This window comes from Nematostella vectensis, chromosome 2 (assembly GCF_932526225.1).
Source record: "Nematostella vectensis chromosome 2, jaNemVect1.1, whole genome shotgun sequence".
In the NCBI taxonomy this organism is placed as follows: Eukaryota; Metazoa; Cnidaria; class Anthozoa; order Actiniaria; family Edwardsiidae; genus Nematostella; species Nematostella vectensis.
This window is the reverse complement of record NC_064035.1, coordinates 21,000,887-21,018,315: the sequence shown is the minus strand read 5'-3', so window position 1 is coordinate 21,018,315 and position 17,429 is coordinate 21,000,887. Positions and strand designations below refer to the sequence as shown.

The window sequence follows — 17,429 nt, the reverse complement described above, 5'->3', positions numbered from 1 at the left end:
TCATCTCTGTCCTGTCGCATGTTGTGAAGTTGTACTCTGGCCACCATGGCATTCTCCTCACGCACAGCCAGTTTCTTTATGGCCTCTAGGACTTCTGCTGTACTTTTGTTTGTTAGGGACCCCCCTGCGTTTCGTGTGAGGTCTTTGCGAAGATGTTCATCACAGCACTCCAGAAGCTGGATAGTCTTGTCTTTTCCTGTTATCTTTGTGGCTTCGACGTAGTCTTGCCATCTAGTCATGAAATAAGACCATTCCTCACTCGTTCCGGCGCTGGAAACTGTGGGCCGTCGGACCTTCTCCACTTTTGCTGTTTGATTGGGGGTGCTTGGGGTTTGGTTGGTTATGTGGGTTCCATTGGAATGAACTGAGATTAAAACTGCTGCTAGTTCATCTTTGACATCTTCAGTTTCATATTCACAGCCTGGGAAGGGGCATTTGAATTTTGGCATGGTTTCTTGGCTTTTAAAAGGCTTGTTTGGTTTGTAGTTGGAGCTTCAGTGAAATCCAAGATGGCGGCCGTATTTTCGTGTTGACGTTTTGCTGTTGTTGTGGGCTGTTTCTGCTTCTTTTCTGCTTGGTTATCCTGTATCTGAGTTCCTCAATGTCTTTGGGAGGTAGGTAGTTCTTTATCATAGATAAGAGTGCTTCTTTTTCCTGTTTGCAATGATGTTTTATTACATGAACGAACGGAATGATAAAGAACTACAATGAGTTCTGACCGGGCTAGTCCCAGTCCTTCCACAGGGACTCCAAACAATGCTCTACTAAGTTCAAAGAAACGAAGAGACAAGACAAGAAGCCCGAAATAAGACATGTTACTGAAATCTCGTTCGTCGGTGACGATGATGTTGTGAGCGAACAAGTTCCCCCACCTCAACCAAGCGCTTCTGCTCAAAAACTTCAGGATGTTAGCGTAGATTACTCTTCTGATGACAGTCTAGATTGCCTTGACGCTGGGGGTGAATCGGCTGAGGGATATCGCCTTGTCCCGATGCAAAGCCTCCTGAACTTTGTCAAACGAGTACATGCAAACTCAACTTGTGATGCAGGTAACTTTCTAAAATTTGTTTGTTGATCCTGGTGTTTCTCGCATTATTTGCTACCCCTTTCTCTTTATTTGAAAAACTAGCAAAAATATGTATCTGATATTCCCTGCCTTTTCTTTATTTCCTAGGTCACTTAAAGCTAAAAGAAATGACCACAAATCGGCATGGAATGAGCAGTAGTTTGTTTGTTAATTGTCCTGACAGTGAGATGGCAGAGTTCTTGCCCACGGGAGAGCACACGGGGGATGGAACTGCACCAAGAACAAACCAGGGCAAGGATATAAATAGAAGGATTGTTTATGCATCCACTGAAATTGGGATTGGAAGAGAAGCAGTGGCTAAACTTTGTGAAATTTTGAACATGCCCTTTTCAATGGCTAAAAACACGTGGTATACTCACCAAAAACTTTTATGCAACATAACAAAGGAAGAGACTGCTGAGGTGCTTGGTAAAAACAGAGAGGAAGCAAGAAATGCTGCGATCCAAGACCAAGGTTTGCCTGAGGATGATCCACTACTGAATGTTCGTATCCCTGTTAGTTTTGATGGGACATGGTCAAAGCGGGGATTTACAGCCAACCATGGTGTTGGATTTGTGATATCCATTGCTACCGGCAAAGTTATAGATTTTGAGGTCTTGTCAAAAACATGTCACATTTGTGACCAGAAGAAAACCTCACTATCTTCCGAGGACTATGAAGCCATATGGAGTCATATGAGTGTTTAGGAAGCTTTGATGGCTCTAGCCCTAGTATGGAGAAAGAATGTGCCAAGAGGTTATGGGGGCGGAGACTCACATATCATCTCATGTATAAATACATGATTTGTGACGGGGACTCCAAGTCCTATGCCTCCATTTGGAATCAATATGGGGCATGTGACACATGTAATCGGTATGAATCCCTGAGTAAAGCAAGTGAGGAGTGCAAGGAATGGGTTAACTCAGAACAATTCAAGCTTTGGGAGACCAGTCACTTGGATGGCAGTGCTAACTGTAACCGAGTAGTCAAGCTTGACTGCATCGGTCACGTGCAAAAACGCATGGGAAAGGCTCTATATGACTTTCAGTCAGCAACAACTAAGTTGGCTGATGGCAAACCAGTTAAAGAAAGGTCTGGCCGACTAACAAAAACTGCCATTGAAAAACTGAAAAAGTTTTATGGAAAAGCAATAAGAAACAATGTGAACAAAAACAAAACAAAAATCGCAAAGATGAGAACTGCTATCAAAGCATCCCTGTATCACTGCACCAAGATCCCAGATCAGCAAAGGCATCAGTTTTGCCCTATGAACTCTTGGTGCAAATACAAGAAAGGGCTACCATGCAAGGATAAAGAATATCATCTGGACCCAATATTTGTCAAATGTCTGGAGCCAGTTTATACACGCTTGACAGAATCAGCCCTATTAACTAGGTGCCTCCCTGGCTACACACAGAATGTCAATGAATCTGTGAATGCATTGGTGTGGGTCAGGTGCCCCAAGCATAAATGGCATGGACGAGAAAGAATCGAAATGGCTGCTGATGCTGCAGCCATTCACTTTAGCTGTGGAGCAACAGCGAAACACGAAATTATGAGAAGGGCGGGGCTGCGAGTTGGGAGTTACACAGAGAAAGAAAGCAAAAGAAGGGATAAGGAAAAAGGGAGGAAGGAGAGCTAGTGACCAACACAAAAAGTATAGACAGGCAAGGAGTTTAGCAAGGAAGAGGGACGAGGAACTTAGGCGAGAACGTGAAGGGACAACATATGAGGCAGGAGGCTTTAATGAGCTGGGACTTGATTCTGAGTCAACAACTGGCAAGAAGAAAAGGAAAAGGGCCAGAAAACATTGATAAAGAACATATTCAGGGTGGACAGCTTTATATTAGAAGAATTGAAATTATTTCATTACTAGGTTGTTTACCTAACACATTTTCAATTATCAATAGCACGATTGAGAGGGACAAGTAGTGGTTACTGTCGTTCTGCACTAAAAAAACGCAGAAAGGAATGAAATATTCAAATGAAACTTTGCACAAATGTTTGTATATATCTAATCAATGTTTATGAAAAATATTAGGAGTTGTTGCTTTGTAATTTTTTTTAACGATTTTAACTTATTAAAATTTCACGCTAAATGGCATGTTACGCGTAACACGCAAACAATAATATCATTCAGCATTATATAAGAAACTGCGGAAAAGTTAACATAAATCAAGTAATTTCCAAGGTAAGTAATATTTTTAAATCTAAACTACATATATACAATAAAATAAAGGTAGACAAATGCGACAAATTGCCTTTATTGTGGTAAATAAAATCAGCACAATGCATGTTACGCTTTCAAATTGTTGAATGGCCCAATAAAAACAAATGGATGTTTGAAGCGGAAATTTGCTGAATTTCCACTAGAAAAAAAATTACAATAATTCTCATAGGATTTACTTACATCGCTGAAAATTCCAGCGCTCTACGATTTAACGTCGCTTCAGAAATACAGAGAATATGCTACCCCGAACGCCAAATTGCACTCTTAAATTATTCAAAGCTGTTGCCAGATATATCCAAAAAGCAAATCACCAAAATAAAGTCCCGCATGACCGAATCAACACACGCACAATGGTTCTCATATCTTGACTTTTCTTGTAGCACGAAGTGACTCCGCTTCAAAGCCATGAATCGGTAAAAAAAACACGATTTATAGAACCCCGAACACAAAATTATTGCATCCTTGCTTCCTCTGTGTTTTAGTGGTGTCAGTTTACTATGTTGTTCCAGCGCCGAAGTTAAATGGCTCAAAAACACACGGCGCTTGAGGTGCCGTAGGGCAGCCATTTCTTGTTCGATCGAAGACTTTCCTTTGCTAAAATGTTAGGGGTGGACCCGTAAATAAACTAGGGCTTTTAAACAATAGAAAACCTCAATAGAGAGAGGCTGGTGAGGAGGAAGTTCTAATGTTGCGTAACGGAATATTGCGTGACTTACAAACGCACGTGGGATCAACCCGCGCGAAACATCGTACTTTATAGAACTTCTAGCGATGGAATCTTCACCATATTCAGTGTCTGCATGGAGAAAAAAGAAGAAAGAAAAAAAGGTTCAAAGCAAGAGGGAATACTATGAGAAGAATCGAGAAGAGTTAGCAGAAAAAGCTAAAGAGAGAATGAGAAAACTACGAGCCAAGCGGGCTGCGAAACCCTCTGTACAAACACGCAATGAAAAGAAAAGGCAAGCACCGAAAGATCGCAATACCGCGTCTGTCTTGAGGGCAAAGATTAGAAAACAGGAAGAGGAATTAAGGAAGGAAACACAGAGAAAACAGGCAAGGAATCGTATGCAGGAACTTCGCAAAAGAAAGCTCGCAGAAGAGTCCGGACCGGAACCGGAAGTCGAGTTCATGACTCCCGCGTTCTCATCAAGAATGACCAGAAAACGAGCAAAAGACAAGGTCTCGCCTTCCCTTCCAACAAGCCCAGCAAAAAAAGCAGAGGTTTTGGAAAATCTTGTTAACAGCCCAAGAACAAAAAAAATTCTGGAAAGGAAAAATGTCCTTCGTACCGATGAGGACAAGAAAAAAGCTGAGGCAGTGCAAAGCCTGCTGGAGGACATGTCAGAGGGGCTTAGTAAAGTGAAGCAGTCTAAAGCAGTAGATGAAAGAGCAGCATATTCTGCAGCTCGCTCTCTTGCATTTGGATCGTCTATCAAGAAGAACCGCCACCAACAACGAGTTGCGCAGATGGTAGGGATCAAGCGACAACAGGTGTCAAAAGCCATTGCCCATCGTGAAAAAGTGCTCAAGGGTGACACAGCCTGCTGGCTTGTTACACGAAGAAATGTGAGGTCTGATGCTGTCAAAGAGGAAGACAAGAGGTTGATTTGTGACTACTGGTCAAATCAAGCAAGTCGGCCAACTGGGGCAGCCAATGACAAAGTGCGGCAAAGGACAACAACAACAACAACAATGATTTATTTTCCGTCGATGACGTGAGGAGTGGTCACCCAGTCTCCCGAGCTCGGGGAGCTCATGGTACAAACGCTCGACAACACTACTGACAACGATTACATTACACATTACATAATAATTCTAATTATGGGAAATAGGGAGAATTTAAATACAGTTGCTGCATTGGCAGCCGTGTGGAATGATGTCGGGTAGGTTCTTGCGGAACTCAGAGAAGGAATTAGCAGCTTTAGCAGAGTTAGGTAGTTGGTTCCAAAAATTTGATATTAGGTAGTAAAAAGAGTTATGCAGGACAGGAAAGAATGAATATGTGGGGCATCCCAAAAAAAAACTTTAAAAAACACACAGCGCGAGTGCTAAATCGAGTTTCAGCAGTTGCACCCAGAAATCAAAATAAAACAACGGCGCTTTGAGCAGCTCAAGCCATTTTTCGTGAGCGGGGCTAGGGAAAGGGACAGACAGTCTTGTCTGTGCCGAAAACATGTCGAGTGCCGACTTGTTTTCGACAGTTGCATGAAATTTAGAAAGCAAGCTAAAAGTAACGATGTCTGCACTTTTGAGTTTCTAACACAGGCAGCAGACAGCACACTTTGTGAGCGAGAAGAGGAGTCCAAGTATCATGCTACTAAATGCTTGACTAGAGAATGTGAAAACTGTGGTACTTACACATTTAAGACATCTGAGGAGGAAAATTCCACGGAAACACAAGTGAAGTGGAAGAGATATGAATATGTGACATATGAAGACAAGAATGGCGAGGAGAAAAAGAAAATAGCTTTGGTTTCTAAAGAAACGTCTGTAAAAGCTATGTTTGATTACTTCCTACAGCTGCTAAAAGAGTATCCCTACCATTCTTTTATGGCAAAGTGGCAGAAGAAACAGTTCGGCTGTCTAGTTAAGAACCTACCTCTCAATCATAATTTGTGTTCATGATTTTTCAGAAAATTATACCGGTCGCTCCCAAAATGTGACCCAGTCGGAATATTTTGATTCCTTTAAAGTAACTATACATGTTTCTGTTGTCTTTCGCCATGCTAGTCTTCATGTTGATGGTCAAACAAGCACAAAGAAGAACCCTGTATTAGTCAAGGAGCATTTTTTTTGCATTATTGGAAGATCACTCCCAGGACTATCATTTTGTTCATCACACCCAAGAGCTCATCTTGAAGTACCTGAGGGATGATTTGAAAGTGCCAGTGGAAAAGGTAAATGAGTTTACAGATGGCTGTGCTGGACAGTATAAGTCAAAGCACACATTTGGGGACTTATCATGCTGCCTCTCTGACTTTGGTTGCCAAATTGACCGCCATTTCTTTGAAACCTCTCATGCTAAAGGTGAGCAAGATGCTGCTGGTGCAAACATTAAGCAAAGAGCCACCTTAGCTGTTATCCGGGGAAGAGCAACTATTAAGTCTGCAAAACAATTGCATGACTATCTCAGCAGCAAGTTTACACTGCCTACCACCTCCAACACCTCGCTTAGCAAGAGAATCTACTTTCACATACCTGTAAAGGGGGAAGGTGCAGTAGCTCGACGCAGTGATCGCACATTCAAAGAATTGAAGGGAATCAGGAAACTACACTCAGTGAAGACAACACCTGTTCAATGTAAGATCTCCACAAGGCTAAGAAGTTGTCTGTGCTTTGGATGCATCGAAGGAGAAGAGTGTGAAAACCGGGAGTTTGTAGACGAGTGGAAAGAGATCATCTTAACCAGAGAAGAAGCTGTTGCAACAACAAGGCAAAATCAGGAGTCAGGAGAAATTGACATGTCTGTCAATGGAATGGCTAGCATTGTGAAAGCCGGGAGTGTTGTCGCAATCGCAGCAGAAGACGACAATGCATATGATTATTATTTGTTCAAAGTTTCTAGTGATGGTGCAATTGTTCTCAATGAACATGTTTTAGATGATTACAATGCTGCTTATCAAAAGGGCCTTAGTTTTCAACTTTTTTCTTCGTGATAACCTCATAGACATGACGTATAAACTAGACAACAAAGAGGCAGTTGTGTATGCCAAGACCGTGAGGACCATTTGTGGTGACCTAAAGCAGAAGAAAAAGAGAAAGCATACAATTTACCAGCTCTCACCACAACAGCATGAAGATATAATGGCCTTTTATGATAACTTTAGTTTTTTTTTTATATTTTTACATCACGTTGTTGCAATAATTCCAATGTACAAAGAATATTCTATGAATGGCCACACCCGCATTGCATTTTGGGTAATTAATATTTTGTGCAAATTAATGGTATTTTCATTCTGGATGATTAAATTTGATGATGTATCAATGTTAGTAAGCAAAATAAATGTATTCCTGTTAATAAAGGGCAAATTAAGTGAAGTTTTATTTTTTTTGTACCCTTCGATTGTGCTATTGATCAATGTTTACTTGAGGTTTTCTCAAATTAGCTAATTTAGGTATTTCTATGTTGCCCCCCTTAAATAACTAGCCATAGATTTATCCGTTTGAACTCAAATTTGGCAGGCTGTTAGTGTATGGTCCATACTACAAACCTATGGAGGCATTTTGTGAGAAATATATTTGAATCAATGTTATGCTGGTTTGAATCTTTACAAGAACCAGCTGGTTGCTATGGTTACCAGATTTGGGTAATCAACAAACTGCCCCATAGGATTGTCTTCCCCTATGTGACTGATAAGTATGACCAATTAGAAGCCATTATTGTAAAAAGAAACTGAAAAAAATACGGAGGGCAGGTTTGATATAGAAATCCTGGTCATTCTCTTTGAGAGTTAATATTTAACTAGAAATAAATTAATATTTACATGTCAGCTCACTAACATGTCAACAACACATGTGAGAATGTTTGTACCAAGTTTCGTGAGAAACTGACCAATAAAAGTGATATTGTGGTGCCTTTATCATAGATGTCAATTTTGACCACTTTTTAATAGAAATTTAATAGATGCTTCATCTCTCCTCTTTTGTAGAATCATGTGTGAGAAGGGTGTTGAAAAGAAGATATTTTGGAAATATGACATATACTTCTTGGAACACATACAAATAAGTAAATGGGTTGTAAAAATGCAGAAAGTTTGCTTGTTATAATAATACACATTTGTTTAGAGCTATTTCTTTAAAATCCAGTAGCGCTTTCCAATATATTCCAAATTGAAATTAAAAACAATACAAATAAGATAAAAAGAAAAAAAAAAGAAAAATTTATAAAAAAATAAATGGAGATGATGATTTTAGTTTGGCTTCTTAAAGGCATATAATAGTATTAGAAAGAGTATGTTCCTTTGGCTCAAAATGTGGTCACATGATAAGTTGAACTCAATAGGAAGGTATGCCATAGTTTGAGCCAGCTCAACATGTGTCCTCAGACATCAAGGCTAACCCATTCGAAAAGTAAGCCATATTTTGAGCCTGCTCAACATGTGGCCCACCCGAGCTCTGCCACATGATGAGTCAATATGTGGTGTACGGAGTTAGGCCATAGTTTGAGCCAGCTCAACAGAAGTCCTCAGAAATCAAGACTAGCTATAAACTCCTGGTAGTATATATATATTGAGCTGGATCAACGTGTGTGTTGTGCCACATGATGTGCTGATCTCAATGTGTGGTGTAGGAAGGTAGGCCATTGTTTGAGTTAGCTCAAACGTCAACTGTCGTAAAGGCTGTAGTTTGTCAGTAATCGGTTCTATGTTTCGTAAAATGTCCGTATTGTTAATAATGTCGATATTTTCGTTGACACATTGGGCCAGTTCTGAAAGCGCCACGCCTGGCCTTAACAGCCATGTCCCTTGTATGGCCGCAGAAAATAGTGAGGGAAGTGCAACAGGTAGTTTACGCGCTTTGTAGATTTGGATGGGGTAACGTAAGCCATCTAGAGTAAAAGAGAATTGACCATTAATGTGTTAGTTGTGATTCATAATAATGACATCTAAAAGCAAAGTACATTTAAAAAAGATTGCATATGTGGGTTAACGTAAGTTGTTCGATCGAGCAAGGTCACTGCTCGCAGTTAACAGGCGTAAAGTGAACGTCGGATAAAGTTGTCATGAAATGGATGGATTCTAATTTTCTCACCCTGGATAGCGCCACATAGCCTGATGCTGCTGGGACAAAATCAGAATCCATCCATACGATGCACTTGTGCAAGGTTTGGCCTTGGGCTTTGCAAATGGTTATTGCATAGCCCAAGACCACAGGTAAAACGGTTCGCTTAAAAGTAACATTGTTGCCTAGATTGTCTTGTTCGGTAACAAGGGTTGTACTTGTTCTGACTGCGGAAATGTACAATTGCTGTTTGTCCATTTACAACCCCTCTAGACTTGTCAAGGTTCTGGGTAATAATGACCCTCATATTTTTAGAAATATGCATAGGCGGGTCATTATTATCCAGCTGCATTGTACCCAAAGATTGACTCAATAGAAAGAAATTCTCGAAGACTATTTTGTTAACGCGTGCTGTTGCGCGTTTAGAAACAGTAACGACAATGGATTGTGGATGCATTTTTAATGCTTCCTTGATGTCAACATCAAGAACATTTTTGTGCCTGTAAATGACTCTATGATTCAGAGTGCTAAGTATTTGCGGTGTAGGTTTCCAGTACCGAAGGTGGTCTAGAATGTTCTTGTATTGGTCGTCCACACAGCGTTGCTGTTGAAATAAATGAATGGTATGGCACATTCTATAGATGTTTATATCCGTGTAAGCATTGCATGCAGTAACGATACGATTGTTCACTGTTTCTATGGGATGTTGTTAGTATTTATCACCGCTTATTAGAACAACTGGTCTACAAGACAGATCCTGAAGTGTTCTGAGAATGTGTTTAAAAATGAAAATTGGCACCATAGACACCTCGTCTAGAATTATGACATCATAGAAAGAGAGAGAATGATTCACAGTAGGCGCAGAATTTCCTACTGGAATTAAAAAGGCAGAATGGATTGTGTTGCAGTCTATGGATGCATCGAATTAAGCTCGGTAACTTGAAGCCAAAAAGCCTTTTGGCGTCGCAACAAGTACTTTTTTGTCTTCTCGAACTAAGTAGTCTATGCATCCATAAATGCAATGTGTTTTGCCAGTACCAGGCTCACCAAATGATTGACAGCAGTTTGGTCCAATCATTCAAGGAATGATCTTCGTCATACTGCTGTTCAATGATAGGTGGTGCTCTGGGTGGGGGTTGTGGATCGTCGTCGGCAATTTCTTCCTCATCATCGTCATCATAGTTTGCTTGGAATTGTGGCTGTACAGTTGCAAAAACTGTTCCGTAATGGCGAGATCGTAAACGAAGAAATGACTTCAGCTTATGTAGCACACGTTGTTGCTCTACATTAAGCGTGAAGTCATTATCAGTTGGTCTATTTACGAATCCTCATTACGGAGAACTTGTACCTGCCAGAGATGGTACATTTGCCTCGTACTATGTAGAAACGACAAGACATTGTCTACATAATACTCTTTATTGCCCTGTTTTCGGAATAAATTGGCAATTGCAACATCATCGTTCCATAGTTCCGGTTGCAATGCTAGGGCCGCTGCATAATACTTGAACTGTTCTGGAATGGTGTCATGGTATGGATGCCTAAGTTCACTGATATTCTTGAAAGGTACGTTCAATAATAAGTATTGGAAAAAGAAGCAAGGATTGAAAACTGACACGTACTTAACCCCGACAAGGGCAGTTTGCCTTTTGTAAGGAGTGGGAACACTTTTGTTAGTGTCGTGCGTCCTTAGCCATTGGAGCAAACTATAGTCCTGGATATCCTGGCCCCTGTTAATATATTTTGTGACAAGAACACTTTCTTCAACGTTACTTGGACGCGGAGGGACGTAACGTTTTGTGGGGTTGTTGGTCCAGGCTGGCTTAAAAGATGGGAGAGTGACAACCATCTCTGGTTCGAGTGGCTTTAAATCTGACACATGACGGAAGCCAGCCATGGCAGGAGTAACGTATCTAGAATACAAGGATTCTGAAGTTTGTTGGTCATGGAATTTTGAGATGTAGGAAGTAACGTACCTTAGAACCATAGATTTCTTATCAGAAACTTGGACATCCATTTTGCATTTCAGGAACGGAAGTATTGTGCTTATATAAGCTCGAAGGTTTTGAGAAAATGCGTCATTAGGGTGGTACAACGACAGCATTTCCTCTCCGTTCTGATCAGTTTTAACTGAGGTTCTCTCATTGCATTCTGGGAAGGCATCTTTTTGGCTTGGCTGAAGGTCATTGACTACGTAAGCAGTTTCCGCATCTAACCAAGGAATGTCTCCCCTGATTAGACGGTAGTCTGCTTGCTTAAGACTCTCCAGACAAACCAAAAGATGCACGTGTGCTGTACCCCTGCCTCGGAATTCGATCCGATAGAAAAAGTTCTCAACATTACAACGGTTTCTTATGTGGTTATAAGTGAACACGTTGTCCGTCCACCGATTGGTGTTGGATCCACAGAGATATCCTCGAACTGTTTGTTCTAAGATGTGGATAATGTTGAGAGTTTCAAGGATGGCAAGTCCCGTGGGTCCTTTGCCAGAAAGATCTCTAGATTGGCGTAACCACTGTGCCCATGGAAAGGTCCACTCGAAAGGGCTTATAGTGATGAACAACGTAGGATATCCATATTGTTGCAGTGCGTCCAATAAAAAACGATGGTGCCAACGCCACTATTCTATAGAGAAAGTCTTTGTATCTAAAGAAATTGCGGCTGAGCGCCTTGACCTAGCAGAAGAGGAAATTGCGCCTGACACAGTGTTGAATAGCCACCGGTCATACAACAAATTGTAAAAGATCGAATTCCAAAGAGTAGTCTAGAATGGAGGAGAGAACCTTAGGTGATGAACGATGTCTTGGAGCTTTGGCGGCTAGTATTGCCACTGAGTCTCGATTCACACCAGGAATGATAGGATTACAAGTGTGGCCACACTGCACATTCTATTCCATCATTCTCGCGGTAATCGTACATATTTAACTGGCGATTTTCAGTCAAATATGTGGCTCTCAGTTCGACAAAATGCTTATATTTAGACTCGGTTGAATTCATGAAGTAATGGTATGCCAATATGCATCGAAACTTGCTTGCCAAATCGTCCATTTTTTCTATTTTCTCTAACACGCTGTAAAGACTCCAAGAGACCCTGCAAAAACCATGTTTTTGGCGGTAGCCGTGCTGGTGTCTCTTTAAGTCTCCAGTATGGAGATCAAATGGCCGCAAAATTTTTCTGATTTTGTCATATTTTTTAAACATATAGGAATTTTGTCGACTGTCGGAACTATGTAACGATCTTTAGTACAAGGGCATTTTTCGGGATTGATTAGTTTGGGTACGTTGCACCTTTTAAAACTAGGCAACATGTTAATTTTAGCCAACAGTTTACAACGGTCACAATACGACCACGAACAAAATGTCGCCCAATCGCTCAACTTACGAGAAACCTCCAAAAAGTCGTAATTATGAATCATGTTATTAGTGATGTTATTTTCATTAAAAAATGTTAAACGTTTTTGCTGTTGGCGTTGTAGTCGTTGGTTTTTGTCAATAACAGATTGGTTACGCCACTGTTGGAGTGTAAAATTTCCTACAAAATGAATTTCCCTGTTTTGCCAGAAACGTAGCATCTGTAAAACATAATAACATGTCTTACCTAGTGTTTAGGGGGCAGCCAAGCAGTTAGCGTATAAAACGCGAACTCGTAACCTCTAGTTGCTAACATGAATGGCTCATCCGCTATAGGGTTTAATTCTCGCTCTACAGTATGGACAATGGTACGGTACTGTAGGCGGTAACCTAGCCCAAAATGTTTCTATGCATTGCTCATTGACACGACGGCCACAGCAAGGCAGCGTGTTGTTAGCAATTAAAGTGCAATGGGAGCAGTTATCCATCTACACAGAAAAAAGAAATAAGTGCCATTCATATATGTATAAAAAGATAAAATGGTGTACTTACAGTTTGATTACTTAAAAAGTTCGTTGAAAGTTCCTGTGAAAGCAAAATAAATAACGTGAATAAGCGCACTATGCTGTATATAATGGTTTTCATTCTATGCCATACGGATGTATTTTTGGTCTTCTAAAGACCACTAATGCAATGTTTCAGTTATGACTTTCGTAATAGTAAGTTATACAAGCTTGTATATCTCATTTATTTCAATGACATAAATGCAACTATGTGCCGTGAAACCATGGCCCCGCAACATAAGCAACAAAGTTTAGACTAACACTGCTCAAACACCCTTCACGAATAGTCAACTAAACAGTGCTATGTAATGAATAGTATTATACTTACTTAACTGGATACGTCAAAGTAGTGGTTGCTTTCTGTAACCAGAAAAAATTTAGATTTATGTAAGTAAACACATGCTTGGTGAATGGCCTTTTGAATTTGAAGTACAGTTTTAATGATAGACATTTTGTTATCACTTGGAGTGTCATGTCATTTGTTTCGGTTTTCTTGAAGGATAACAATATGCCGTGAAAATATGGCCCCGCAACATAAGCAACGAAGTTTAGCCTAACACTGCTCAAACACCCTTCACGAATAGTCAACTAAGGAGTCGTTCTCCTTCGCCGCAATTCGTGTTAACCGATATAGGTTAATGTCTAAAAACTTCACCTGTCTACATTATTCTTAGCCTGGCCAGAGAAGCGACTTTGAAATGTATACCGTGAAACCTGTTTTATGGCTAGTCAACCCAGCCACCAAACGCATCTTGACGATACACACTCCCGAGTACCTTCTATGGGCATTCTAGACCATCCCGAAAGGGTATGCTGACTCATAGGCTAACCCTTGCGGAGTTCTTTGACAAAGGAAATCAGAGCAGTGCAATACTAAAAATCACTGTATATAAATACGGCTCCCTCTCAACATTGTATTATTGAAATACGTTTCGTTACGTGTTCAATAGGTTAATACGTGACAAATATGATATGAGGTGGTTACCATGGTAACCAATTGTTTCATAAACTAGGTATTGCCCGATTCAAAGTTAATGCTTGTATACAAGTCGACTTGGTAAATACTATAGTGACAAGAATAGCAGAGATATTAAGCCTGTTTTACATGTTAAATAATGAAATTGGGCATAAAAATTGCCATTCTTGTTTCAGGCCTAACTAAAACACTGTACACAATGTACAATTAACACATGACATTTATAAAAGCTAGGCAAATTACGATAGCAAAATAGTATTTTTGCATGACACCAGACAATTTTCTTAATTTGCAAAGAGTCCAGTAATTGAAGATGCATAATGTTATAACATTAATTGTTATAGAATAGTATCATACTTACTAAATTGTTTTTTAGTGTTTGGTTGTTATGTTGCTTGGTTGATGTACTCTATAAAAAAAATCGAAATTACTGTTAGTAAACAAATTCTCTGTTAATTAAATTCGGGTATCCTTAATGATAGACATTTTTGTTATCACAATCCATTTGTACTTTGCAAAGAGTCTGTGGTCCAACAAACATAATGTTATAACAGTGCTATGTAATGAATAGTATTATACTTACTTAACTGGATACGTCAAGGTAGTGGTTGCTTTCTGTAACCAGAAAAAATTTAGATTTATGTAAGTAAACACATGCTTGGTGAATGGCCTTTTGAATTTGAAGTACAGTTTTAATGATAGACATTTTGTTATCACTTGGAGTGTCATGTCATTTGTTTCGGTTTTCTTGAAGGATAACAATATGCCGTGAAACTATGGCCCCGCAACATAAGCAACGAAGTTTAGCCTAACACTGCTCAAACACCCTTCACGAATAGTCAACTAAGGAGTCGTTCTCGGTCGCCGCAATTCGTGTTAACCGATATAGGTTAATGTCGAAAAACTTCACCTGTCTACATCATTCTTAGCCTGGCCAGAGAAGCGACTTTGAAATGTATACTGTGAAACCCTTTTTATGGCTAGTCAACCCAGCCACCAAATGCATCTTGACGATACACACTCCCGAGTACCTTCTATGGGCATTCTAGACCATCCCCGAAGGGTATGCTGACCCATGGGCTAACCCTTGCGGAGTTCTTTGACAAAGGAAATCAGAGCAGTGCAATTCTAAAAACCACTGTATATAAATACGGCTCCATCTGAACATTGTATTATTGAAATACGTTTCGTTACGTGTTCAATAGGTTAATATGTGACAAATATGATATGAGGTTGTTACCATGGTAACCAATTGTTTCATAAACTAGGTATTGCCCGATTTACAGTTAATGCTTGTATACAAGTCAACTTGGAAAATAGTATTGGGACAAGAATAGCAGAGATATTAAGCCTGTTTTTATTGTGTACATGTTAAATAATAAAGTTGGGCATAAAAATTGCCATTCTTGTTTTAGGCCTAACTAAAACACTGTACACAATGTACAATTAACACATGAAATTTATAAAAGCTAGGCAAATTACGATAGCAAAATAGTATAGAATAGTATCATACTTACTAAATTGTTTTTTAGTGTTTGGTTGTTTTGTTGCTTGGTTAGTGTACTCTATTAAAAAAATCGAAATTACTGTTATTAAACAAATTCTCTGTTAATTACATTCGGGCATGTAGTATTTATGTATGTTAAGAACCTTGAACATTACGTGTTGGGCTGCCTGTGTTATGTTTATTGTTGTACAGCGGATTTACCCCATAGAATCTCTAGGGGCAGCCATCTTGCTTAGTTTTCGGTTTAGTTTTACAAGCTGTAGATTTATGTTGATTAAAGCCTCAGTTTAGAGGCATTCCTTCTACTACAATTTAATCAACATATTTTCTGAAGTCCCATGGATAAAGTACTGCGTCCTGAACGCCTAGAAACCGATCCAAATAGCAGCACGGCCCAGAAGGAATGGCTCCATTGGAAAAGGACCTTCGAGAATTTCGTACAAGTTCTACCTCAGACGGGCCTGGACAAGTTGACCGTTTTAACTAACTTTGTTTCTCCAACACTCTTCCAACACATCGAAGATTGTACGGAATACGATGCAGCAATTGAGGCGCTACAAGCCCTTTATGTTAGACCACGGAATGAGATCTTCGCTCGCCATCTACTTGCAACGAGACGCCAGCAACCATCGGAAAGCTTAGATGAGTACTTGCAAGCTCTGAAAACACTGAGTAAGGACTGTGATTTTAAGAGTGTAACCGCAGCGCAGTACAGCGAAGAGAGCATACGGGATGCGTTTATTACAGGTCTGCAATCCAACACAATCAGGCAACGATTGTTGGAGAACAAAACACTTGATCTAAAGACCATGTTTGACCAGGCTCGAGCTCTGGAGTCAGCTATGAGGAGTTCAGAATCATATGGAGCACCACAGATACCTATAAATGCAGCACTACCTTGTAACAGCACCTCATTGTCAGCAGAACAGCCTGACGAGTCTACTGTAGCTACAATGAAACCCGATAAAGCTACTTGCTTTTTCTGTGGAAACAAGAAACACCCTCGACCGAAGTGTCCTGCCCTGGAGGCTATTTGCAACAAGTGTCAAAAGAAAGGCCATTTTGCTAAAGTTTGTAAAGGAAAGGCGGTTCCAAAAGAAAGAGTTTCGGCAGCAACTTGGTCCCCGATACTCGCCACATTGACAGCTAACCCACCAAAATCCCTCTCTAAATCATGTGGTGTCGCCAATATCCAAGGATTGCAAGTTAAGGCCCTGTTTGACAGTGGGAGTAGTGAAAGCTATATCCATCCCAGTCTAGTAGAGCAAGCAAGTCTGACAGTCCAGCCCTCATCTAGTACCGTATCCATGGCAACCTCCTCGACAGTCGCCATTTAGGTTAGTGGTACTTGCACAGTTGATCTTACCTACCAAGGACGGAGATATGAAGGCCTCAAGTTTTCTGTACTCCCTGGGCTATGTGCAGACCTCATATTAGGAGTAGACTTTCAGTCAAAGCACGAAAGTGTCATCTTCCAGTACAAGGGCTCCGAACCGCCCCTCTCCGTCTGTAGCTTCAGCACTCTGAATGTAGACCCGCCTGAGCCATTTGCAAACCTGACAGCAGACTGTCATCCTATTGCCACAAAGTCACGCCGCTACAGCCAAGAAGATTCCACGTTCATTGATGAAGAAGTTAAGAGGCTACTTAATGAAGGAATCATTGAGCCCAGTCGCTCTCCATGGCGAGCACAAGTTGTAGTAACCAAGGATGAGAATCACAAGAAGAGGCTAGTAATTGATTACTCACAGACCATCAACAGGTTTACCCTCCTCGACGCATTCCCATTACCACGAATAACCGACTTGGTTAACCAGATCGCCCAGTACAAAGTCTTCAGCACTATTGATCTACGCAGTGCTTATCATCAGATCCCTCTCAAAGATGAGGATAAACCGTACACAGCATTCGAAGCTAGAGGTAACCTGTATCAGTTTAGCCGACTCCCATTCGGCGTCACCAACGGGGTGGCCTGCTTCCAGAGAGAGATGACTAAGTTTGTGGAAGAAAACAATCTC

General features: G+C 40.5%; 1 protein-coding gene and 2 pseudogenes across 1 annotated transcript in view; 1 reads left to right on the top strand and 2 right to left on the bottom strand.

Moving 5' to 3' along the window:
* Window positions 1–535: 535 nt before the first annotated feature.
* LOC125560701 overlaps window positions 536–17,429 on the bottom strand; it is a 32,938-nt gene continuing 16,044 nt past the window's right edge. Inside the window, exons 7-12 of the transcript XR_007306807.1 lie at window positions 15,422–15,469; window positions 14,488–14,519; window positions 14,266–14,313; window positions 13,257–13,288; window positions 12,918–12,950; window positions 536–8,844 (exon numbers count right to left, since the gene is read on the bottom strand). The gene's annotated coding sequence lies outside the window, so the exon portion shown is untranslated. The remainder of the gene's footprint in view (window positions 8,845–12,917; window positions 12,951–13,256; window positions 13,289–14,265; window positions 14,314–14,487; window positions 14,520–15,421; window positions 15,470–17,429) is intronic.
* LOC125560949 lies at window positions 5,502–6,952 on the top strand (annotated as a pseudogene).
* On the bottom strand, window positions 9,288–15,638 carry LOC125560948 (annotated as a pseudogene).